Genomic DNA, 21,430 nt, shown 5'->3' on the forward strand with positions numbered 1-21,430 from the left:
TCAAACATTGCTCCAGGTGAGGCTCGAACTCACAACCTCGGCATCGCTCTGCTGCATACTGTCATATAAGTACCGCGCGCTGACCGATTGCGCCACAGGAGCCTGAAGAACAAAGATGCCTCTCGATATTTCCAATCGTTTGGCACTTGCTAACATATTATTGCAGAGCACCGCTTGCATCACAGGAGCCACTGACTAAGCCAAACCTCTTGGTTTTCCTTGCGATTCAGAAAAGAGGTAACGCAACCATTTTCCCCAGTGACAGACTCCCCTGCAGCCCGGCTAGCTCAGTCGGTAGAGCATGAGACTCTTAATCTCAGGGTCGTGGGTTCGAGCCCCACGTTGGGCGTCTCTTTTCTCAGAGAAACTTCCAGGTCCACATTGAAAGAACTGCCAGAAAAATTCAACTCCTCGTTCATGGTTTCATGACTTCAACAATGCAGTGTTCAGGTATGGTAGGAGCCACTATCCACGTGCTAATCAATTGCACAACATGATGCGCAGACTGGACAGCGCATCTTGATATTTGCACTCGCTAATGCATTATATTCCAGCATGAACCCATGGTGTCACAGGGGCCACTAACCCTTCATCACAGAGTCTTGGCTTGCAGCCCAACGTTGGGTGATGCTTTTCTCCGAGAAATGTCCAGGTCTGCATGGAAAGAACTTCCAGCAAATTCAACCTCTCGTTCAAGATTACATGATTTCAACCTTCAACAATGCTTATATCAGAATGTGCCTGTTTAGTAAACAGATAATCCTGTATTCAAATCCAAGCAGCACCTGGCCAAATCTAGTAAGTACCAAAATCTTGTTCATTTTCATGCATCTACTCAAACTATTTATTCATGGAATTTTAGCTAATTGTGCCACAGTGTGAGGTATGGATACACATACTGTACAAGAAACGGCTTTACTCCAGGTGAAGCTCGATCCCACTGCCTCGACACTGCAACGCAGCATACTGCGGTATTATGACCAAGCAAATACTGACTACAGCAAAGGAGCCCCTGACTTACTCGGTTCTCTTGTTATTCCACAGACAATGCATTTCTAAACAAGAGAACCAAGAATGAAATCCCAGAAATGCTTATGAAGAAAGTTCCAAAGTTTAGTTTCGTGGATCTCATGACAACACATAGTGACCAAAGTGAACTTGTGCGGTTCATTCAAAACATTGCTCCAGGTGAGGCTCGAACTCACAACCTCGGCATCGCTCTGCTGCATACTGTCATATAAGTACCGCGCGCTGACCGATTGCGCCACAGGAGCCGGAAGAACAAAGATTCCTCTCGATATTTCCAATCGTTTGGCACTTGCTAACATATTATTGCAGAGCACCGCTTGCATTACAGGAGCCACTGACTAAGCCAAACCTCTTGGTTTTCCTTGCGATTCAGAAAAGAGGTAACGCAACCATTTTCCCCAGTGACAGACCCCCCTGCAGCCCGGCTAGCTCAGTCGGTAGAGCATGAGACTCTTAATCTCAGGGTCGTGGGTTCGAGCCCCACGTTGGGCGTCTCTTTTCTCAGAGAAACTTCCAGGTCCACATTGAAAGAACTGCCAGAAAAATTCAACTCCTCGTTCATGGTTTCATGACTTCAACAATGCAGTGTTCAGGTATGGTAGGAGCCACTATCCACGTGCTAATCAATTGCACAACATGATGCGCAGACTGGACAGCGCATCTTGATATTTGCACTCGCTAATGCATTATATTCCAGCATGAACCCATGGTGTCACAGGGGCCACTAACCCTTCATCACAGAGTCTTGGCTTGCAGCCCAACGTTGGGTGATGCTTTTCTCCGAGAAATGTCCAGGTCTGCATGGAAAGAACTTCCAGCAAATTCAACCTCTCGTTCAAGATTACATGATTTCAACCTTCAACAATGCTTATATCAGAATGTGCCTGTTTAGTAAACAGATAATCCTGTATTCAAATCCAAGCAGCACCTGGCCAAATCTAGTAAGTACCAAAATCTTGTTCATTTTCATGCATCTACTCAAACTATTTATTCATGGAATTTTAGCTAATTGTGCCACAGTGTGAGGTATGGATACACATACTGTACAAGAAACGGCTTTACTCCAGGTGAAGCTCGATCCCACTGCCTCGACACTGCAACGCAGCATACTGCGGTATTATGACCAAGCAAATACTGACTACAGCAAAGGAGCCCCTGACTTACTCGGTTCTCTTGTTATTCCACAGACAATGCATTTCTAAACAAGAGAACCAAGAATGAAATCCCAGAAATGCTTATGAAGAAAGTTCCAAAGTTTAGTTTCGTGGATCTCATGACAACACATAGTGACCAAAGTGAACTTGTGCGGTTCATTCAAAACATTGCTCCAGGTGAGGCTCGAACTCACAACCTCGGCATCGCTCTGCTGCATACTGTCATATAAGTACCGCGCGCTGACCGATTGCGCCACAGGAGCCTGAAGAACAAAGATGCCTCTCGATATTTCCAATCGTTTGGCACTTGCTAACATATTATTGCAGAGCACCGCTTGCATCACAAGAGCCACTGACTAAGCCAAACCTCTTGGTTTTCCTTGCGATTCAGAAAAGAGGTAACGCAACCATTTTCCCCAGTGACAGACCCCCCTGCAGCCCGGCTAGCTCAGTCGGTAGAGCATGAGACTCTTAATCTCAGGGTCGTGGGTTCGAGCCCCACGTTGGGCGTCTCTTTTCTCAGAGAAACTTCCAGGTCCACATTGAAAGAACTGCCAGAAAAATTCAACTCCTCGTTCATGGTTTCATGACTTCAACAATGCAGTGTTCAGGTATGGTAGGAGCCACTATCCACGTGCTAATCAATTGCACAACATGATGCGCAGACTGGACAGCGCATCTTGATATTTGCACTCGCTAATGCATTATATTCCAGCATGAACCCATGGTGTCACAGGGGCCACTAACCCTTCATCACAGAGTCTTGGCTTGCAGCCCAACGTTGGGTGATGCTTTTCTCCGAGAAATGTCCAGGTCTGCATGGAAAGAACTTCCAGCAAATTCAACCTCTCGTTCAAGATTACATGATTTCAACCTTCAACAATGCTTATATCAGAATGTGCCTGTTTAGTAAACAGATAATCCTGTATTCAAATCCAAGCAGCACCTGGCCAAATCTAGTAAGTACCAAAATCTTGTTCATTTTCATGCATCTACTCAAACTATTTATTCATGGAATTTTAGCTAATTGTGCCACAGTGTGAGGTATGGATACACATACTGTACAAGAAACGGCTTTACTCCAGGTGAAGCTCGATCCCACTGCCTCGACACTGCAACGCAGCATACTGCGGTATTATGACCAAGCAAATACTGACTACAGCAAAGGAGCCCCTGACTTACTCGGTTCTCTTGTTATTCCACAGACAATGCATTTCTAAACAAGAGAACCAAGAATGAAATCCCAGAAATGCTTATGAAGAAAGTTCCAAAGTTTAGTTTCGTGGATCTCATGACAACACATAGTGACCAAAGTGAACTTGTGCGGTTCATTCAAAACATTGCTCCAGGTGAGGCTCGAACTCACAACCTCGGCATCGCTCTGCTGCATACTGTCATATAAGTACCGCGCGCTGACCGATTGCGCCACAGGAGCCTGAAGAACAAAGATGCCTCTCGATATTTCCAATCGTTTGGCACTTGCTAACATATTATTGCAGAGCACCGCTTGCATCACAGGAGCCACTGACTAAGCCAAACCTCTTGGTTTTCCTTGCGATTCAGAAAAGAGGTAACGCAACCATTTTCCCCAGTGACAGACTCCCCTGCAGCCCGGCTAGCTCAGTCGGTAGAGCATGAGACTCTTAATCTCAGGGTCGTGGGTTCGAGCCCCACGTTGGGCGTCTCTTTTCTCAGAGAAACTTCCAGGTCCACATTGAAAGAACTGCCAGAAAAATTCAACTCCTCGTTCATGGTTTCATGACTTCAACAATGCAGTGTTCAGGTATGGTAGGAGCCACTATCCACGTGCTAATCAATTGCACAACATGATGCGCAGACTGGACAGCGCATCTTGATATTTGCACTCGCTAATGCATTATATTCCAGCATGAACCCATGGTGTCACAGGGGCCACTAACCCTTCATCACAGAGTCTTGGCTTGCAGCCCAACGTTGGGTGATGCTTTTCTCCGAGAAATGTCCAGGTCTGCATGGAAAGAACTTCCAGCAAATTCAACCTCTCGTTCAAGATTACATGATTTCAACCTTCAACAATGCTTATATCAGAATGTGCCTGTTTAGTAAACAGATAATCCTGTATTCAAATCCAAGCAGCACCTGGCCAAATCTAGTAAGTACCAAAATCTTGTTCATTTTCATGCATCTACTCAAACTATTTATTCATGGAATTTTAGCTAATTGTGCCACAGTGTGAGGTATGGATACACATACTGTACAAGAAACGGCTTTACTCCAGGTGAAGCTCGATCCCACTGCCTCGACACTGCAACGCAGCATACTGCGGTATTATGACCAAGCAAATACTGACTACAGCAAAGGAGCCCCTGACTTACTCGGTTCTCTTGTTATTCCACAGACAATGCATTTCTAAACAAGAGAACCAAGAATGAAATCCCAGAAATGCTTATGAAGAAAGTTCCAAAGTTTAGTTTCGTGGATCTCATGACAACACATAGTGACCAAAGTGAACTTGTGCGGTTCATTCAAAACATTGCTCCAGGTGAGGCTCGAACTCACAACCTCGGCATCGCTCTGCTGCATACTGTCATATAAGTACCGCGCGCTGACCGATTGCGCCACAGGAGCCTGAAGAACAAAGATGCCTCTCGATATTTCCAATCGTTTGGCACTTGCTAACATATTATTGCAGAGCACCGCTTTCATCACAGGAGCCACTGACTAAGCCAAACCTCTTGGTTTTCCTTGCCATTCAGAAAAGAGGTAACGCAACCATTTTCCCCAGTGACAGACTCCCCTGCAGCCCGGCTAGCTCAGTCGGTAGAGCATGAGACTCTTAATCTCAGGGTCGTGGGTTCGAGCCCCACGTTGGGCGTCTCTTTTCTCAGAGAAACTTCCAGGTCCACATTGAAAGAACTGCCAGAAAAATTCAACTCCTCGTTCATGGTTTCATGACTTCAACAATGCAGTGTTCAGGTATGGTAGGAGCCACTATCCACGTGCTAATCAATTGCACAACATGATGCGCAGACTGGACAGCGCATCTTGATATTTGCACTCGCTAATGCATTATATTCCAGCATGAACCCATGGTGTCACAGGGGCCACTAACCCTTCATCACAGAGTCTTGGCTTGCAGCCCAACGTTGGGTGATGCTTTTCTCCGAGAAATGTCCAGGTCTGCATGGAAAGAACTTCCAGCAAATTCAACCTCTCGTTCAAGATTACATGATTTCAACCTTCAACAATGCTTATATCAGAATGTGCCTGTTTAGTAAACAGATAATCCTGTATTCAAATCCAAGCAGCACCTGGCCAAATCTAGTAAGTACCAAAATCTTGTTCATTTTCATGCATCTACTCAAACTATTTATTCATGGAATTTTAGCTAATTGTGCCACAGTGTGAGGTATGGATACACATACTGTACAAGAAACGGCTTTACTCCAGGTGAAGCTCGATCCCACTGCCTCGACACTGCAACGCAGCATACTGCGGTATTATGACCAAGCAAATACTGACTACAGCAAAGGAGCCCCTGACTTACTCGGTTCTCTTGTTATTCCACAGACAATGCATTTCTAAACAAGAGAACCAAGAATGAAATCCCAGAAATGCTTATGAAGAAAGTTCCAAAGTTTAGTTTCGTGGATCTCATGACAACACATAGTGACCAAAGTGAACTTGTGCGGTTCATTCAAAACATTGCTCCAGGTGAGGCTCGAACTCACAACCTCGGCATCGCTCTGCTGCATACTGTCATATAAGTACCGCGCGCTGACCGATTGCGCCACAGGAGCCTGAAGAACAAAGATGCCTCTCGATATTTCCAATCGTTTGGCACTTGCTAACATATTATTGCAGAGCACCGCTTGCATCACAAGAGCCACTGACTAAGCCAAACCTCTTGGTTTTCCTTGCGATTCAGAAAAGAGGTAACGCAACCATTTTCCCCAGTGACAGACCCCCCTGCAGCCCGGCTAGCTCAGTCGGTAGAGCATGAGACTCTTAATCTCAGGGTCGTGGGTTCGAGCCCCACGTTGGGCGTCTCTTTTCTCAGAGAAACTTCCAGGTCCACATTGAAAGAACTGCCAGAAAAATTCAACTCCTCGTTCATGGTTTCATGACTTCAACAATGCAGTGTTCAGGTATGGTAGGAGCCACTATCCACGTGCTAATCAATTGCACAACATGATGCGCAGACTGGACAGCGCATCTTGATATTTGCACTCGCTAATGCATTATATTCCAGCATGAACCCATGGTGTCACAGGGGCCACTAACCCTTCATCACAGAGTCTTGGCTTGCAGCCCAACGTTGGGTGATGCTTTTCTCCGAGAAATGTCCAGGTCTGCATGGAAAGAACTTCCAGCAAATTCAACCTCTCGTTCAAGATTACATGATTTCAACCTTCAACAATGCTTATATCAGAATGTGCCTGTTTAGTAAACAGATAATCCTGTATTCAAATCCAAGCAGCACCTGGCCAAATCTAGTAAGTACCAAAATCTTGTTCATTTTCATGCATCTACTCAAACTATTTATTCATGGAATTTTAGCTAATTGTGCCACAGTGTGAGGTATGGATACACATACTGTACAAGAAACGGCTTTACTCCAGGTGAAGCTCGATCCCACTGCCTCGACACTGCAACGCAGCATACTGCAGTATTATGACCAAGCAAATACTGACTACAGCAAAGGAGCCCCTGACTTACTCGGTTCTCTTGTTATTCCACAGACAATGCATTTCTAAACAAGAGAACCAAGATTGAAATCCCAGAAATGCTTATGAAGAAAGTTCCAAAGTTTAGTTTCGTGGATCTCATGACAACACATAGTGACCAAAGTGAACTTGTGCGGTTCATTCAAAACATTGCTCCAGGTGAGGCTCGAACTCACAACCTCGGCATCGCTCTGCTGCATACTGTCATATAAGTACCGCGCGCTGACCGATTGCGCCACAGGAGCCTGAAGAACAAAGATGCCTCTCGATATTTCCAATCGTTTGGCACTTGCTAACATATTATTGCAGAGCACCGCTTGCATCACAGGAGCCACTGACTAAGCCAAACCTCTTGGTTTTCCTTGCGATTCAGAAAAGAGGTAACGCAACCATTTTCCCCAGTGACAGACCCCCCTGCAGCCCGGCTAGCTCAGTCGGTAGAGCATGAGACTCTTAATCTCAGGGTCGTGGGTTCGAGCCCCACGTTGGGCGTCTCTTTTCTCAGAGAAACTTCCAGGTCCACATTGAAAGAACTGCCAGAAAAATTCAACTCCTCGTTCATGGTTTCATGACTTCAACAATGCAGTGTTCAGGTATGGTAGGAGCCACTATCCACGTGCTAATCAATTGCACAACATGATGCGCAGACTGGACAGCGCATCTTGATATTTGCACTCGCTAATGCATTATATTCCAGCATGAACCCATGGTGTCACAGGGGCCACTAACCCTTCATCACAGAGTCTTGGCTTGCAGCCCAACGTTGGGTGATGCTTTTCTCCGAGAAATGTCCAGGTCTGCATGGAAAGAACTTCCAGCAAATTCAACCTCTCGTTCAAGATTACATGATTTCAACCTTCAACAATGCTTATATCAGAATGTGCCTGTTTAGTAAACAGATAATCCTGTATTCAAATCCAAGCAGCACCTGGCCAAATCTAGTAAGTACCAAAATCTTGTTCATTTTCATGCATCTACTCAAACTATTTATTCATGGAATTTTAGCTAATTGTGCCACAGTGTGAGGTATGGATACACATACTGTACAAGAAACGGCTTTACTCCAGGTGAAGCTCGATCCCACTGCCTCGACACTGCAACGCAGCATACTGCGGTATTATGACCAAGCAAATACTGACTACAGCAAAGGAGCCCCTGACTTACTTGGTTCTCTTGTTATTCCACAGACAATGCATTTCTAAACAAGAGAACCAAGAATGAAATCCCAGAAATGCTTATGAAGAAAGTTCCAAAGTTTAGTTTCGTGGATCTCATGACAACACATAGTGACCAAAGTGAACTTGTGCGGTTCATTCAAAACATTGCTCCAGGTGAGGCTCGAACTCACAACCTCGGCATCGCTCTGCTGCATACTGTCATATAAGTACCGCGCGCTGACCGATTGCGCCACAGGAGCCTGAAGAACAAAGATGCCTCTCGATATTTCCAATCGTTTGGCACTTGCTAACATATTATTGCAGAGCACCGCTTGCATCACAAGAGCCACTGACTAAGCCAAACCTCTTGGTTTTCCTTGCGATTCAGAAAAGAGGTAACGCAACCATTTTCCCCAGTGACAGACCCCCCTGCAGCCCGGCTAGCTCAGTCGGTAGAGCATGAGACTCTTAATCTCAGGGTCGTGGGTTCGAGCCCCACGTTGGGCGTCTCTTTTCTCAGAGAAACTTCCAGGTCCACATTGAAAGAACTGCCAGAAAAATTCAACTCCTCGTTCATGGTTTCATGACTTCAACAATGCAGTGTTCAGGTATGGTAGGAGCCACTATCCACGTGCTAATCAATTGCACAACATGATGCGCAGACTGGACAGCGCATCTTGATATTTGCACTCGCTAATGCATTATATTCCAGCATGAACCCATGGTGTCACAGGGGCCACTAACCCTTCATCACAGAGTCTTGGCTTGCAGCCCAACGTTGGGTGATGCTTTTCTCCGAGAAATGTCCAGGTCTGCATGGAAAGAACTTCCAGCAAATTCAACCTCTCGTTCAAGATTACATGATTTCAACCTTCAACAATGCTTATATCAGAATGTGCCTGTTTAGTAAACAGATAATCCTGTATTCAAATCCAAGCAGCACCTGGCCAAATCTAGTAAGTACCAAAATCTTGTTCATTTTCATGCATCTACTCAAACTATTTATTCATGGAATTTTAGCTAATTGTGCCACAGTGTGAGGTATGGATACACATACTGTACAAGAAACGGCTTTACTCCAGGTGAAGCTCGATCCCACTGCCTCGACACTGCAACGCAGCATACTGCGGTATTATGACCAAGCAAATACTGACTACAGCAAAGGAGCCCCTGACTTACTCGGTTCTCTTGTTATTCCACAGACAATGCATTTCTAAACAAGAGAACCAAGAATGAAATCCCAGAAATGCTTATGAAGAAAGTTCCAAAGTTTAGTTTCGTGGATCTCATGACAACACATAGTGACCAAAGTGAACTTGTGCGGTTCATTCAAAACATTGCTCCAGGTGAGGCTCGAACTCACAACCTCGGCATCGCTCTGCTGCATACTGTCATATAAGTACCGCGCGCTGACCGATTGCGCCACAGGAGCCTGAAGAACAAAGATGCCTCTCGATATTTCCAATCGTTTGGCACTTGCTAACATATTATTGCAGAGCACCGCTTGCATCACAGGAGCCACTGACTAAGCCAAACCTCTTGGTTTTCCTTGCGATTCAGAAAAGAGGTAACGCAACCATTTTCCCCAGTGACAGACTCCCCTGCAGCCCGGCTAGCTCAGTCGGTAGAGCATGAGACTCTTAATCTCAGGGTCGTGGGTTCGAGCCCCACGTTGGGCGTCTCTTTTCTCAGAGAAACTTCCAGGTCCACATTGAAAGAACTGCCAGAAAAATTCAACTCCTCGTTCATGGTTTCATGACTTCAACAATGCAGTGTTCAGGTATGGTAGGAGCCACTATCCACGTGCTAATCAATTGCACAACATGATGCGCAGACTGGACAGCGCATCTTGATATTTGCACTCGCTAATGCATTATATTCCAGCATGAACCCATGGTGTCACAGGGGCCACTAACCCTTCATCACAGAGTCTTGGCTTGCAGCCCAACGTTGGGTGATGCTTTTCTCCGAGAAATGTCCAGGTCTGCATGGAAAGAACTTCCAGCAAATTCAACCTCTCGTTCAAGATTACATGATTTCAACCTTCAACAATGCTTATATCAGAATGTGCCTGTTTAGTAAACAGATAATCCTGTATTCAAATCCAAGCAGCACCTGGCCAAATCTAGTAAGTACCAAAATCTTGTTCATTTTCATGCATCTACTCAAACTATTTATTCATGGAATTTTAGCTAATTGTGCCACAGTGTGAGGTATGGATACACATACTGTACAAGAAACGGCTTTACTCCAGGTGAAGCTCGATCCCACTGCCTCGACACTGCAACGCAGCATACTGCGGTATTATGACCAAGCAAATACTGACTACAGCAAAGGAGCCCCTGACTTACTCGGTTCTCTTGTTATTCCACAGACAATGCATTTCTAAACAAGAGAACCAAGAATGAAATCCCAGAAATGCTTATGAAGAAAGTTCCAAAGTTTAGTTTCGTGGATCTCATGACAACACATAGTGACCAAAGTGAACTTGTGCGGTTCATTCAAAACATTGCTCCAGGTGAGGCTCGAACTCACAACCTCGGCATCGCTCTGCTGCATACTGTCATATAAGTACCGCGCGCTGACCGATTGCGCCACAGGAGCCTGAAGAACAAAGATGCCTCTCGATATTTCCAATCGTTTGGCACTTGCTAACATATTATTGCAGAGCACCGCTTGCATCACAGGAGCCACTGACTAAGCCAAACCTCTTGGTTTTCCTTGCGATTCAGAAAAGAGGTAACGCAACCATTTTCCCCAGTGACAGACTCCCCTGCAGCCCGGCTAGCTCAGTCGGTAGAGCATGAGACTCTTAATCTCAGGGTCGTGGGTTCGAGCCCCACGTTGGGCGTCTCTTTTCTCAGAGAAACTTCCAGGTCCACATTGAAAGAACTGCCAGAAAAATTCAACTCCTCGTTCATGGTTTCATGACTTCAACAATGCAGTGTTCAGGTATGGTAGGAGCCACTATCCACGTGCTAATCAATTGCACAACATGATGCGCAGACTGGACAGCGCATCTTGATATTTGCACTCGCTAATGCATTATATTCCAGCATGAACCCATGGTGTCACAGGGGCCACTAACCCTTCATCACAGAGTCTTGGCTTGCAGCCCAACGTTGGGTGATGCTTTTCTCCGAGAAATGTCCAGGTCTGCATGGAAAGAACTTCCAGCAAATTCAACCTCTCGTTCAAGATTACATGATTTCAACCTTCAACAATGCTTATATCAGAATGTGCCTGTTTAGTAAACAGATAATCCTGTATTCAAATCCAAGCAGCACCTGGCCAAATCTAGTAAGTACCAAAATCTTGTTCATTTTCATGCATCTACTCAAACTATTTATTCATGGAATTTTAGCTAATTGTGCCACAGTGTGAGGTATGGATACACATACTGTACAAGAAACGGCTTTACTCCAGGTGAAGCTCGATCCCACTGCCTCGACACTGCAACGCAGCATACTGCAGTATTATGACCAAGCAAATACTGACTACAGCAAAGGAGCCCCTGACTTACTCGGTTCTCTTGTTATTCCACAGACAATGCATTTCTAAACAAGAGAACCAAGAATGAAATCCCAGAAATGCTTATGAAGAAAGTTCCAAAGTTTAGTTTCGTGGATCTCATGACAACACATAGTGACCAAAGTGAACTTGTGCGGTTCATTCAAAACATTGCTCCAGGTGAGGCTCGAACTCACAACCTCGGCATCGCTCTGCTGCATACTGTCATATAAGTACCGCGCGCTGACCGATTGCGCCACAGGAGCCTGAAGAACAAAGATGCCTCTCGATATTTCCAATCGTTTGGCACTTGCTAACATATTATTGCAGAGCACCGCTTGCATCACAAGAGCCACTGACTAAGCCAAACCTCTTGGTTTTCCTTGCGATTCAGAAAAGAGGTAACGCAACCATTTTCCCCAGTGACAGACTCCCCTGCAGCCCGGCTAGCTCAGTCGGTAGAGCATGAGACTCTTAATCTCAGGGTCGTGGGTTCGAGCCCCACGTTGGGCGTCTCTTTTCTCAGAGAAACTTCCAGGTCCACATTGAAAGAACTGCCAGAAAAATTCAACTCCTCGTTCATGGTTTCATGACTTCAACAATGCAGTGTTCAGGTATGGTAGGAGCCACTATCCACGTGCTAATCAATTGCACAACATGATGCGCAGACTGGACAGCGCATCTTGATATTTGCACTCGCTAATGCATTATATTCCAGCATGAACCCATGGTGTCACAGGGGCCACTAACCCTTCATCACAGAGTCTTGGCTTGCAGCCCAACGTTGGGTGATGCTTTTCTCCGAGAAATGTCCAGGTCTGCATGGAAAGAACTTCCAGCAAATTCAACCTCTCGTTCAAGATTACATGATTTCAACCTTCAACAATGCTTATATCAGAATGTGCCTGTTTAGTAAACAGATAATCCTGTATTCAAATCCAAGCAGCACCTGGCCAAATCTAGTAAGTACCAAAATCTTGTTCATTTTCATGCATCTACTCAAACTATTTATTCATGGAATTTTAGCTAATTGTGCCACAGTGTGAGGTATGGATACACATACTGTACAAGAAACGGCTTTACTCCAGGTGAAGCTCGATCCCACTGCCTCGACACTGCAACGCAGCATACTGCGGTATTATGACCAAGCAAATACTGACTACAGCAAAGGAGCCCCTGACTTACTCGGTTCTCTTGTTATTCCACAGACAATGCATTTCTAAACAAGAGAACCAAGAATGAAATCCCAGAAATGCTTATGAAGAAAGTTCCAAAGTTTAGTTTCGTGGATCTCATGACAACACATAGTGACCAAAGTGAACTTGTGCGGTTCATTCAAAACATTGCTCCAGGTGAGGCTCGAACTCACAACCTCGGCATCGCTCTGCTGCATACTGTCATATAAGTACCGCGCGCTGACCGATTGCGCCACAGGAGCCTGAAGAACAAAGATGCCTCTCGATATTTCCAATCGTTTGGCACTTGCTAACATATTATTGCAGAGCACCGCTTGCATCACAGGAGCCACTGACTAAGCCAAACCTCTTGGTTTTCCTTGCGATTCAGAAAAGAGGTAACGCAACCATTTTCCCCAGTGACAGACCCCCCTGCAGCCCGGCTAGCTCAGTCGGTAGAGCATGAGACTCTTAATCTCAGGGTCGTGGGTTCGAGCCCCACGTTGGGCGTCTCTTTTCTCAGAGAAACTTCCAGGTCCACATTGAAAGAACTGCCAGAAAAATTCAACTCCTCGTTCATGGTTTCATGACTTCAACAATGCAGTGTTCAGGTATGGTAGGAGCCACTATCCACGTGCTAATCAATTGCACAACATGATGCGCAGACTGGACAGCGCATCTTGATATTTGCACTCGCTAATGCATTATATTCCAGCATGAACCCATGGTGTCACAGGGGCCACTAACCCTTCATCACAGAGTCTTGGCTTGCAGCCCAACGTTGGGTGATGCTTTTCTCCGAGAAATGTCCAGGTCTGCATGGAAAGAACTTCCAGCAAATTCAACCTCTCGTTCAAGATTACATGATTTCAACCTTCAACAATGCTTATATCAGAATGTGCCTGTTTAGTAAACAGATAATCCTGTATTCAAATCCAAGCAGCACCTGGCCAAATCTAGTAAGTACCAAAATCTTGTTCATTTTCATGCATCTACTCAAACTATTTATTCATGGAATTTTAGCTAATTGTGCCACAGTGTGAGGTATGGATACACATACTGTACAAGAAACGGCTTTACTCCAGGTGAAGCTCGATCCCACTGCCTCGACACTGCAACGCAGCATACTGCTGTATTATGACCAAGCAAATACTGACTACAGCAAAGGAGCCCCTGACTTACTCGGTTCTCTTGTTATTCCACAGACAATGCATTTCTAAACAAGAGAACCAAGAATGAAATCCCAGAAGTGCTTATGAAGAAAGTTCCAAAGTTTAGTTTCGTGGATCTCATGACAACACATAGTGACCAAAAGTGAACTTGTGCGGTTCATTCAAAACATTGCTCCAGGTGAGGCTCGAACTCACAACCTCGGCATCGCTCTGCTGCATACTGTCATATAAGTACCGCGCGCTGACCGATTGCGCCACAGGAGCCGGAAGAACAAAGATTCCTCTCGATATTTCCAATCGTTTGGCACTTGCTAACATATTATTGCAGAGCACCGCTTGCATCACAGGAGCCACTGACTAAGCCAAACCTCTTGGTTTTCCTTGCGATTCAGAAAAGAGGTAACGCAACCATTTTCCCCAGTGACAGACTCCCCTGCAGCCCGGCTAGCTCAGTCGGTAGAGCATGAGACTCTTAATCTCAGGGTCGTGGGTTCGAGTCCCACGTTGGGCGACACTTTTCTCAGAGAAATGTCCAGGTTAACATTGAAGGAACAACCAGCAAATTCAACTTCTCATTCATGACTTCAACCTTCAACAACACCGTTTCCAGGTAAGGTAGAAGCCAGTATACATGCGATAATCAATTGCACCACGTGATGCATAGACTGGATAAGGCATTTTGATATTTGCACTGGCTTGTGTGTTATGTCCTACCATGAACCCATGGCGTCACAGGAAACTCTTCATCTTCATACAACTTTTGCTAATTGTGCCACAGTGTGAGGTATGGATATGCATACTGTACAAGAAATGGCTCTACTTCAGGTCAGGATGGACTCTCAGGGTCAATTTCACACGATCGTATGTCAAACCTGTCCGCAACCGTGTTCTGCTCAACTAGCTGAACTCAAAGCGTTGACAGCTGCATGCAGAGAAGGGGAGGGTAAAGTAGCTTACATTTACACAGACTCTGCTTATGCACACGGGGTATGCCATCTATTTGGGGCTGTGTGGAAGCAAAGGGGCTTTAAGAAAACTGATGGCTCACCTATTCTGCATCATGAGCACATCCAAGATCTGATGAGTTCGCTGTTGCTCCCACGCCAGGTAGCTATTGTTAAATGTCAGGCACATAGGAAAGGCAACAACAACATAATTCAGGGTAATAATGCTGTTGATGAGGCCGCTAAACTAGCATCTAAGTGTCATTCAGCTATCCTAGCTCCTTTGATATTGGTTGAGGCAGCACCTGTTATGTCTGATGTGATTCGCATGCAAGAAATGACCAATGTGTATGAGAAACAGTTGTGGTTACAGAGGGGTGCTACCACTGATGCTGCAGGCTTGTGGCGGACCCATACGGGTCTCTTAGTGGCACCCACAGCTCTCCTTAGAATTTTGATCAATAATGCGCATGGTTTTGACCATTGCGCAAGGGGCGAGATAATGAGGAAGCTTACCCGCCAGGGGTTTTGGTCACCATACATGCAGGCGACGGTAGATGTGGCCCTCGCAGAGTGTGCAGTATGTGCAAAAAATAACATAAGGAAGGGAATGTTGACGCCATTGGGTCACATTCCTACACCTGAAGGACCGTTCAGACATTTAGTCATGGACTATGTGGATATGATCAGACCTATCTATGGAAAACGGTATATGCTGGTGGTAATTGACAGGTTCAGCAGATGGATAGAAGCAACTCCCTCGAAGGACCAGGGAGCAGGAACGGTAATAAAGTTCCTGACAAGGGAGGTGATACCCAGATTTGGTATACCAACAGAAATCAGTTCTGACAATGGGTCAGCTTTTATTCAGAGAACATTGAAACAGGTGATTCAACATCTTAACATCAAGCAGAGGCTGGGTTGTGTTTACCACCCCCAGTCCCAGGGCATGGTAGAAAGAGCAAATGGCACTCTGAAGGCCAAGATCAGTAAAATTTGTGCCAGTACAGGTTTGAATTGGGTTGATGCTCTACCAATAGCACTAATGAGTTGTCGCATGGAAGCTAACAGAACCACGCATCTAACACCACATGAAATGCTTACGGGTCGACCCATGCCGGTGCCTGTGCTTCGAGGCCCCCATGAAGGGCCTCCGCTGGAGCAATTGGAACTGGAATTCAGAGAATATATCAGACAACTAACTACTATACATGAGCTCATTCACAAACAGGAAAAGGCGCGGGTCCCGGAGCCCGAGGACGATCAGCCCAGGGCGGTGGTTCCAGGAGACCAGGTCTACATCAAGGTCTACAGGAGGAGGTGGAACGAGCCAAGGAGAGAAGGCCCCTACAGAGTGACCCAGGCCACGACGACGGCAGTACGCTTAGAGGGCAGCGACACCTGGTATCACCTCAACCACTGCACCAAGGTTCCACAAGGAGTGGGACAACATGAGGAGGATGAGAATGCTGATCTTCCAGGCGGGAGTGAAAGCCAAGAGGGGGAAGGCGTGGCACCCTCAGCACCAGAGGAACTGGTACCTCAGCCGGAAATGTCTGAGCCCAGCAGGGAGGAACCAGACGTGGGAGTGGAGAATGCTCATGCTCAGTCTGCTGCTGACAGCTCTGGGGCTATGGTCTGTGTTACAGATTCCAGGGGAGAATGTACAAACAACAACGGAGCAGATCCTGCAATTGGTGCCTCCACAAAAGAGACCTAAGGGGGGCCACGCCCGCCCGACACCAGTAGGAGACAACATCGTACCGCTGGTCTCACCGACTTTGACCAACAATATATCATTTATTTCTGACTCTAGTAACCCCGACACAGACCTTGACAGGAGGAATGAGGTATGTACAGCAGCATTGTTAGCGGGGATATTGCCCCACCGTCTGGTAATTGCAGACGTAGAAATCACAGTCTACATTAACACAGTTGGATTTGGCACCAAGAATGAAACTATATGGTTAGGAAGGGTAGAAGAAAGTAGGGAACAATGGAATGTTGTGGGGAGCAGTGGAAAAGGAGAATGTGGCCCGCAAGAAAGAGAGAAGGTTCAAAGAGTAAAGTACTTGGTAAGGTGTAGTCAAAGGAAGTGTACAGTGAATGTGACGGCTTCTGTCACCAGAGCCGAAGCGGAACTGTTGTTTGAAAGAGTAAAACCCACCTTATCAAAGAAAGAGAGAGGCTGGGGCGAAAGGAGCGGGGAGGAATGGGGTCTAGCGTGGGATAGAGAATTAGGCAGTACAGACCCCGAGACCTCCCTGCTCTGGAGAAGACCGAGGGCAGTAAGTGTTCAAGATGGAAGTAGGGTAAATACTACAACTCAGAATGTGAAACGAGGGAAAAGGGAAAATAGATCATGGAGTGTACTCGAGGCTAGAGAAGTTAGAATGCCTGTTAAAGCCAGGGATGAAGCCCAGAGGACAATAACGGTACACTCTCAGAGTGGGAAAACACTATGTTCATGGGCAGATAGTGTCTCATACGGTCGAGGAACCTGGTCCTCAGGTGAATGTGTGATCACTGTACATGAGACAAGGGGCAAATGGGATATAACTGTACAACATAATAACGAACACCAGTTGTCTATTCAACTAACCATTGCTAGATTCCCAGACGGCACCAAGAGCTACCCGATAGCGTGGTGGAACCCAGACGAGGGCGGTTCAGGGGAGGAGTCACCTCCTCCAGTGGCACTAGGGAAGGAGCCTTTAGCCCCTGCATCCAGGGCAGGACGGCAAGCTACCCCAGGGGCCACGGCAGGGTGGAGCTGGCTTCCCGTGCCCACGGTAGAACAGGCCTTGCTTGAGGTACCCACTCAGAGTCCCACGGTAAGAGTGGAGGATGATCACATCGAGGTATTTAAGAAATACGGATGGTATAGATGGGCTCAATATACAGCCAGGCAGCACGAAATGGAAGATTGTTTAATATGCTCTAGAGCAGTCTTGGCTAATATGGTAGTAGTCCCCATAAAGGAGGGATGGCAGTCCTGTCTGAAAGAGAAGTTTGAATTATGGAAAAAGGGGACAGATGACAACCGGCTATATAAACCGTGTGCAGCAACATGTTTAGCATGGTTGGGAAATAAGAAACTCCAAAATGAAATGAGGAACTCACGTTCACGCCTTGAAATAACGGTAGAGTGTCAAGAATTGAATATCAGAATAAGTAAGACAATAGCTGAACACACTCTCCCTGAGGGAGATGTAAAGATATTAGGTAGACATGAATGTTACTATGCCACAGGGACTGTTAAGGTGGGACATTTTCTCAAGTGCAAAACACTTATTAATTTGAATAAAGGGGAGCTAAACATTGCTCAGTCAGGAAAAGAATTCACTCTATCTCAGAGAAGAGGAGTAAGAAGCATCTACCTAGACCAAGACCAGGCTATAGCCGACATATTCTGGATATGCGGGGGAGGAAAACTAAGGCCCGTGCTGCCCAAAGGATGGTCTGGCACCTGCGCCAGGGTAAGAGTGGCACAGGATGTGTCAATAATTCCCCGTATTTTCTCATCTCCAGAAGAAGTTCAACAAACTGAGGAAACACCAGTTAAGTCCCGAGTAAGAAGGGCATATACACCAGACCCGGTGGTGGTCATCGATGCAATAGGACAGCCACGAGGGATCCCTAATGAATTTAAGGCCAGGAGTGAGATCACCTCAGGGCTTGAATCAATATTCTTATGGATAACACCGAATAAGAATACGGAATGGATTAATTATATCTATTACAATCAGCAAAGGTTCATTAATTATACCGATGCAGCCCTGACTGCCCTAGGTGAGCAGTTACGTGCTACGAGAAAAATGGCATGGCAAAATAGGCAGGCTTTAGATTGGATCCTAGCAGAAAGGGGCGGAGTCTGTATTATGTTTGGGGAACAGTGTTGTACTTTTATTCCTAACAATACGGCACCAGATGGCACCTTCACTCAGGCCATGGTTAAGCTAAAACGATTGAGACAGGAAGTTAAAGATAATGCAGGTAGAGACGCTCATGCTTGGGATTGGTTAGAACATTCTTTCGGCAGATGGGGAGCTATCCTCACTAAAGTAGGAATAGTTATGGTGATAGTCTTGGTTTTACTCGCATTAGGCTCATGCTGTGTCATCCCTCTCCTCAAAATATACCTGACCCGGACTGTGAATACTCAAATGCTGCTGCAGGGAGCTCACGACTCAGATTCAGACTCAAACAGTCCATTGGTCAACCCTCGTGCTGGACATCCTGGACAGTATGTTAACGTAAATGGAGCCCCTTGTGACATGAGCGGTGAACCATTGTACGAGCAGCCAACTGACCCCGTCGCAAGGCGGCACTGTTCTTCTTCTTCTTTTGCAGGCATGAAAGGACTACCAAACCTGAATATTCCCGTGATGGAGGCCTTCGTGAACCAGTTGTATGAAGAAATGGGAGAGGTCTATGTTGACGTGGATAAAGTGAACAAGAGCAACTCTTCTGATCCACCAGGGAGCCATGCCCTCTATGACAAGACATCACGCAGACACTATCCATGCCCATATAGAATGGACAGTTGCCAGTACTGCAGCAAAGAATGCCCTGCTAAGGAGGGACACTATCATCATCCTGAGCCCTACAACTGTGCTCTTTGCCAAAGAGGGGACTGCCCCCTGTGTGCCGGGAAAGACTGTGCACCATTGAATATCGATCTTTTAATGGGATTGACCCCTAATAAGGTTGATGTTGGGACCACGGACTAAAAAGTGTTAAGGGAGACGCATACCTTTGTATGTTTTCCATCTGTTTGTATTCCTCCTGTAATTTTCATGACACTGTCTGTAAGTCTGTTCTCTGTTATCATCTCAGGTCATTCTACCTCATGTGACACGGAATATTTGATCTATCTTGTTTTAACAATTATTCATATATAATCCTAGGCCAGTTCTTATATTTGCTTTGCTTATCTATATACTCATTTGAAACACCACATTTTGCTAAGGCTAACAAAGAAACCTGCACACGCTTACACACACCCATATCCCATAGATTGGAAAGGTTGGTGAGTCTTTTACTTCCACTCAGTCAAACGGAGGGGAAGAGGTTTGGCTCCCAGCTTCTGGGGCCGACAGGCGACAAGGAGTTAGGTGATAAAATGTTTGAGTTGATTTCAACTCCCACATGGATACTGAGATACTCCTCCTCATCTGACGGTCTTAGGCCTAAATTTAAGTGGCTCTATGAAGCCACTAAGGGGGGATATGTGAGAGAATTTCTATCTATTTGCTTATAATCCCACAAATTATGAATATATCATTATGCATGTTTAAGTTTAAGTTTATCAATTTGTTTATAATCTCTTGTATTATGAATATATCATTATACATGTTTAAGTTTAAGCTTCTAATACACTGCTGCCTAAGAAATGTTACCAATGTGAAGCCCAGACATACCGGCAGCAACCTCCCACGTGACATATTCCACCCACCCACGCAGCTGAACAGTGAGCCGGGCCCTTACCATGAGGTGTGCACATGTGTACATGTTGACCCAGGGGTCGCCACAGGAAGACTCCCTAAAAGGATAAGTTCTGTACATGTCCGGCACACGGACAGTTGCGAACCTGAAAATTTACGACGGTTGTGAGTTCATTGGAGGGGCGACCCAAAAATGAACCGTAAGTTTGTCAAGAGTAAGCGCATCTTAATTAAGAACATACAGAGAACAAGGAAGAGGGCCCCACCTCAGGGGACTCCCCAGAGATGGTCAGATGGCGTTCTGGGTAGAAGTTTTTGTATAAAAGCCACGGTCCTGAGCTCAGTAGAGAGGGGGTGTATCTGCAGAAGGACCTGGCTTTAATGTCTGTCATTCTTGTATGATCTTTCATTAAAGTCGATTGGATTCACAAGTTTCTGAGTTGAAGTGCTCTGTGTTTTATTCGTTGTGGACTTGGGTTTTCCACGACAGTGTACACCTTACAATTGCAACCAGGGGAGACTGCGACCTGAACGCAGCGCCTTAGACCGCTCGGCCATCCTGACGCCACGGTTGACCGTCAGGTCTTGCTGCACGGGACCTGCGAGTGTACACCTTACAATTGCAACATATTTCAATGGCGTTGAAAATAGTGCCCAATTTCACAAAGGACTTGAACACCTTGAGAGCAGACTTTTCTAAGGAAACATCAAGAGGCCCTTTCAATAGGGCCTGAAACGAAGCATGTTATGCCTTCTCTGTCTTGTACCATTGGAAGGTTTTCCTAACCATTCATAAACATTGCCTGTGGAGAGTTTACTCTTGCTGTGTGTACAGTTGAAAGGAAAAGACTTGTGGTCCTGAAGATATACAGCTCTGGAAGAAATTACGAGACTGTGGCATAACTTTCTTTCCTTTCCAAAAAAGTTGAAAAGGACATTTTTGAGTGAGGAACAGAAGCGTTCAATTTGCAGTGGTCTCTTCATTTTAACTCTTCTGTTCCTCACTCAAAACCTTCCTTTTCGACTTTTTTGGGAAGGAAAGAAAAGGGTGCAGTGCTCCAATCTCGGACGAGCCCTGAGCAGCAAACTACAAAAAATTCCACAGTATGCAAAAGCGCAGACCACGCTAGAGATCT

The 21,430-nt window shown here is 45.8% G+C and overlaps 26 non-coding genes across 26 annotated transcripts; 13 read left to right on the forward strand and 13 right to left on the reverse strand.

Annotated features, from left to right (window-relative positions):
- Positions 1 to 8: 8 nt before the first annotated feature.
- On the reverse strand, positions 9 to 102 carry trnai-uau. Its single transcript has 2 exons — positions 65 to 102; positions 9 to 44 (listed from the first exon to the last, which is right to left on the reverse strand). It is a non-coding gene; the product is annotated as a tRNA-Ile (tRNA).
- Positions 103 to 276: 174 nt separating this feature from the next.
- Positions 277 to 349, forward strand: trnak-cuu. Its single transcript has one exon. It is a non-coding gene; the product is annotated as a tRNA-Lys (tRNA).
- Positions 350 to 1,180: 831 nt separating this feature from the next.
- On the reverse strand, positions 1,181 to 1,274 carry trnai-uau. Its single transcript has 2 exons — positions 1,237 to 1,274; positions 1,181 to 1,216 (listed from the first exon to the last, which is right to left on the reverse strand). It is a non-coding gene; the product is annotated as a tRNA-Ile (tRNA).
- A 174-nt stretch (positions 1,275 to 1,448) lies between these two features.
- trnak-cuu lies at positions 1,449 to 1,521 on the forward strand. The gene has a single exon. It is a non-coding gene; the product is annotated as a tRNA-Lys (tRNA).
- An 831-nt stretch (positions 1,522 to 2,352) lies between these two features.
- trnai-uau lies at positions 2,353 to 2,446 on the reverse strand. Its single transcript has 2 exons — positions 2,409 to 2,446; positions 2,353 to 2,388 (listed from the first exon to the last, which is right to left on the reverse strand). It is a non-coding gene; the product is annotated as a tRNA-Ile (tRNA).
- A 174-nt stretch (positions 2,447 to 2,620) lies between these two features.
- Positions 2,621 to 2,693, forward strand: trnak-cuu. Its single transcript has one exon. It is a non-coding gene; the product is annotated as a tRNA-Lys (tRNA).
- Positions 2,694 to 3,524: 831 nt separating this feature from the next.
- trnai-uau lies at positions 3,525 to 3,618 on the reverse strand. Its single transcript has 2 exons — positions 3,581 to 3,618; positions 3,525 to 3,560 (listed from the first exon to the last, which is right to left on the reverse strand). It is a non-coding gene; the product is annotated as a tRNA-Ile (tRNA).
- Positions 3,619 to 3,792: 174 nt separating this feature from the next.
- Positions 3,793 to 3,865, forward strand: trnak-cuu. Its single transcript has one exon. It is a non-coding gene; the product is annotated as a tRNA-Lys (tRNA).
- An 831-nt stretch (positions 3,866 to 4,696) lies between these two features.
- Positions 4,697 to 4,790, reverse strand: trnai-uau. Its single transcript has 2 exons — positions 4,753 to 4,790; positions 4,697 to 4,732 (listed from the first exon to the last, which is right to left on the reverse strand). It is a non-coding gene; the product is annotated as a tRNA-Ile (tRNA).
- Positions 4,791 to 4,964: 174 nt separating this feature from the next.
- On the forward strand, positions 4,965 to 5,037 carry trnak-cuu. The gene has a single exon. It is a non-coding gene; the product is annotated as a tRNA-Lys (tRNA).
- An 831-nt stretch (positions 5,038 to 5,868) lies between these two features.
- On the reverse strand, positions 5,869 to 5,962 carry trnai-uau. Its single transcript has 2 exons — positions 5,925 to 5,962; positions 5,869 to 5,904 (listed from the first exon to the last, which is right to left on the reverse strand). It is a non-coding gene; the product is annotated as a tRNA-Ile (tRNA).
- A 174-nt stretch (positions 5,963 to 6,136) lies between these two features.
- trnak-cuu lies at positions 6,137 to 6,209 on the forward strand. The gene has a single exon. It is a non-coding gene; the product is annotated as a tRNA-Lys (tRNA).
- An 831-nt stretch (positions 6,210 to 7,040) lies between these two features.
- On the reverse strand, positions 7,041 to 7,134 carry trnai-uau. The gene is made up of 2 exons: positions 7,097 to 7,134; positions 7,041 to 7,076 (listed from the first exon to the last, which is right to left on the reverse strand). It is a non-coding gene; the product is annotated as a tRNA-Ile (tRNA).
- Positions 7,135 to 7,308: 174 nt separating this feature from the next.
- Positions 7,309 to 7,381, forward strand: trnak-cuu. The gene has a single exon. It is a non-coding gene; the product is annotated as a tRNA-Lys (tRNA).
- Positions 7,382 to 8,212: 831 nt separating this feature from the next.
- On the reverse strand, positions 8,213 to 8,306 carry trnai-uau. The gene is made up of 2 exons: positions 8,269 to 8,306; positions 8,213 to 8,248 (listed from the first exon to the last, which is right to left on the reverse strand). It is a non-coding gene; the product is annotated as a tRNA-Ile (tRNA).
- A 174-nt stretch (positions 8,307 to 8,480) lies between these two features.
- trnak-cuu lies at positions 8,481 to 8,553 on the forward strand. Its single transcript has one exon. It is a non-coding gene; the product is annotated as a tRNA-Lys (tRNA).
- Positions 8,554 to 9,384: 831 nt separating this feature from the next.
- trnai-uau lies at positions 9,385 to 9,478 on the reverse strand. The gene is made up of 2 exons: positions 9,441 to 9,478; positions 9,385 to 9,420 (listed from the first exon to the last, which is right to left on the reverse strand). It is a non-coding gene; the product is annotated as a tRNA-Ile (tRNA).
- Positions 9,479 to 9,652: 174 nt separating this feature from the next.
- Positions 9,653 to 9,725, forward strand: trnak-cuu. The gene has a single exon. It is a non-coding gene; the product is annotated as a tRNA-Lys (tRNA).
- Positions 9,726 to 10,556: 831 nt separating this feature from the next.
- trnai-uau lies at positions 10,557 to 10,650 on the reverse strand. Its single transcript has 2 exons — positions 10,613 to 10,650; positions 10,557 to 10,592 (listed from the first exon to the last, which is right to left on the reverse strand). It is a non-coding gene; the product is annotated as a tRNA-Ile (tRNA).
- A 174-nt stretch (positions 10,651 to 10,824) lies between these two features.
- trnak-cuu lies at positions 10,825 to 10,897 on the forward strand. The gene has a single exon. It is a non-coding gene; the product is annotated as a tRNA-Lys (tRNA).
- An 831-nt stretch (positions 10,898 to 11,728) lies between these two features.
- Positions 11,729 to 11,822, reverse strand: trnai-uau. The gene is made up of 2 exons: positions 11,785 to 11,822; positions 11,729 to 11,764 (listed from the first exon to the last, which is right to left on the reverse strand). It is a non-coding gene; the product is annotated as a tRNA-Ile (tRNA).
- A 174-nt stretch (positions 11,823 to 11,996) lies between these two features.
- Positions 11,997 to 12,069, forward strand: trnak-cuu. The gene has a single exon. It is a non-coding gene; the product is annotated as a tRNA-Lys (tRNA).
- An 831-nt stretch (positions 12,070 to 12,900) lies between these two features.
- On the reverse strand, positions 12,901 to 12,994 carry trnai-uau. Its single transcript has 2 exons — positions 12,957 to 12,994; positions 12,901 to 12,936 (listed from the first exon to the last, which is right to left on the reverse strand). It is a non-coding gene; the product is annotated as a tRNA-Ile (tRNA).
- A 174-nt stretch (positions 12,995 to 13,168) lies between these two features.
- On the forward strand, positions 13,169 to 13,241 carry trnak-cuu. Its single transcript has one exon. It is a non-coding gene; the product is annotated as a tRNA-Lys (tRNA).
- Positions 13,242 to 14,073: 832 nt separating this feature from the next.
- trnai-uau lies at positions 14,074 to 14,167 on the reverse strand. The gene is made up of 2 exons: positions 14,130 to 14,167; positions 14,074 to 14,109 (listed from the first exon to the last, which is right to left on the reverse strand). It is a non-coding gene; the product is annotated as a tRNA-Ile (tRNA).
- A 174-nt stretch (positions 14,168 to 14,341) lies between these two features.
- trnak-cuu lies at positions 14,342 to 14,414 on the forward strand. Its single transcript has one exon. It is a non-coding gene; the product is annotated as a tRNA-Lys (tRNA).
- Positions 14,415 to 21,430: the final 7,016 nt, after the last annotated feature.

Source organism: Esox lucius, unplaced genomic scaffold, assembly GCF_011004845.1.
Source record: "Esox lucius isolate fEsoLuc1 unplaced genomic scaffold, fEsoLuc1.pri scaffold_72_arrow_ctg1, whole genome shotgun sequence".
NCBI lineage: Eukaryota > Metazoa > Chordata > Actinopteri > Esociformes > Esocidae > Esox > Esox lucius.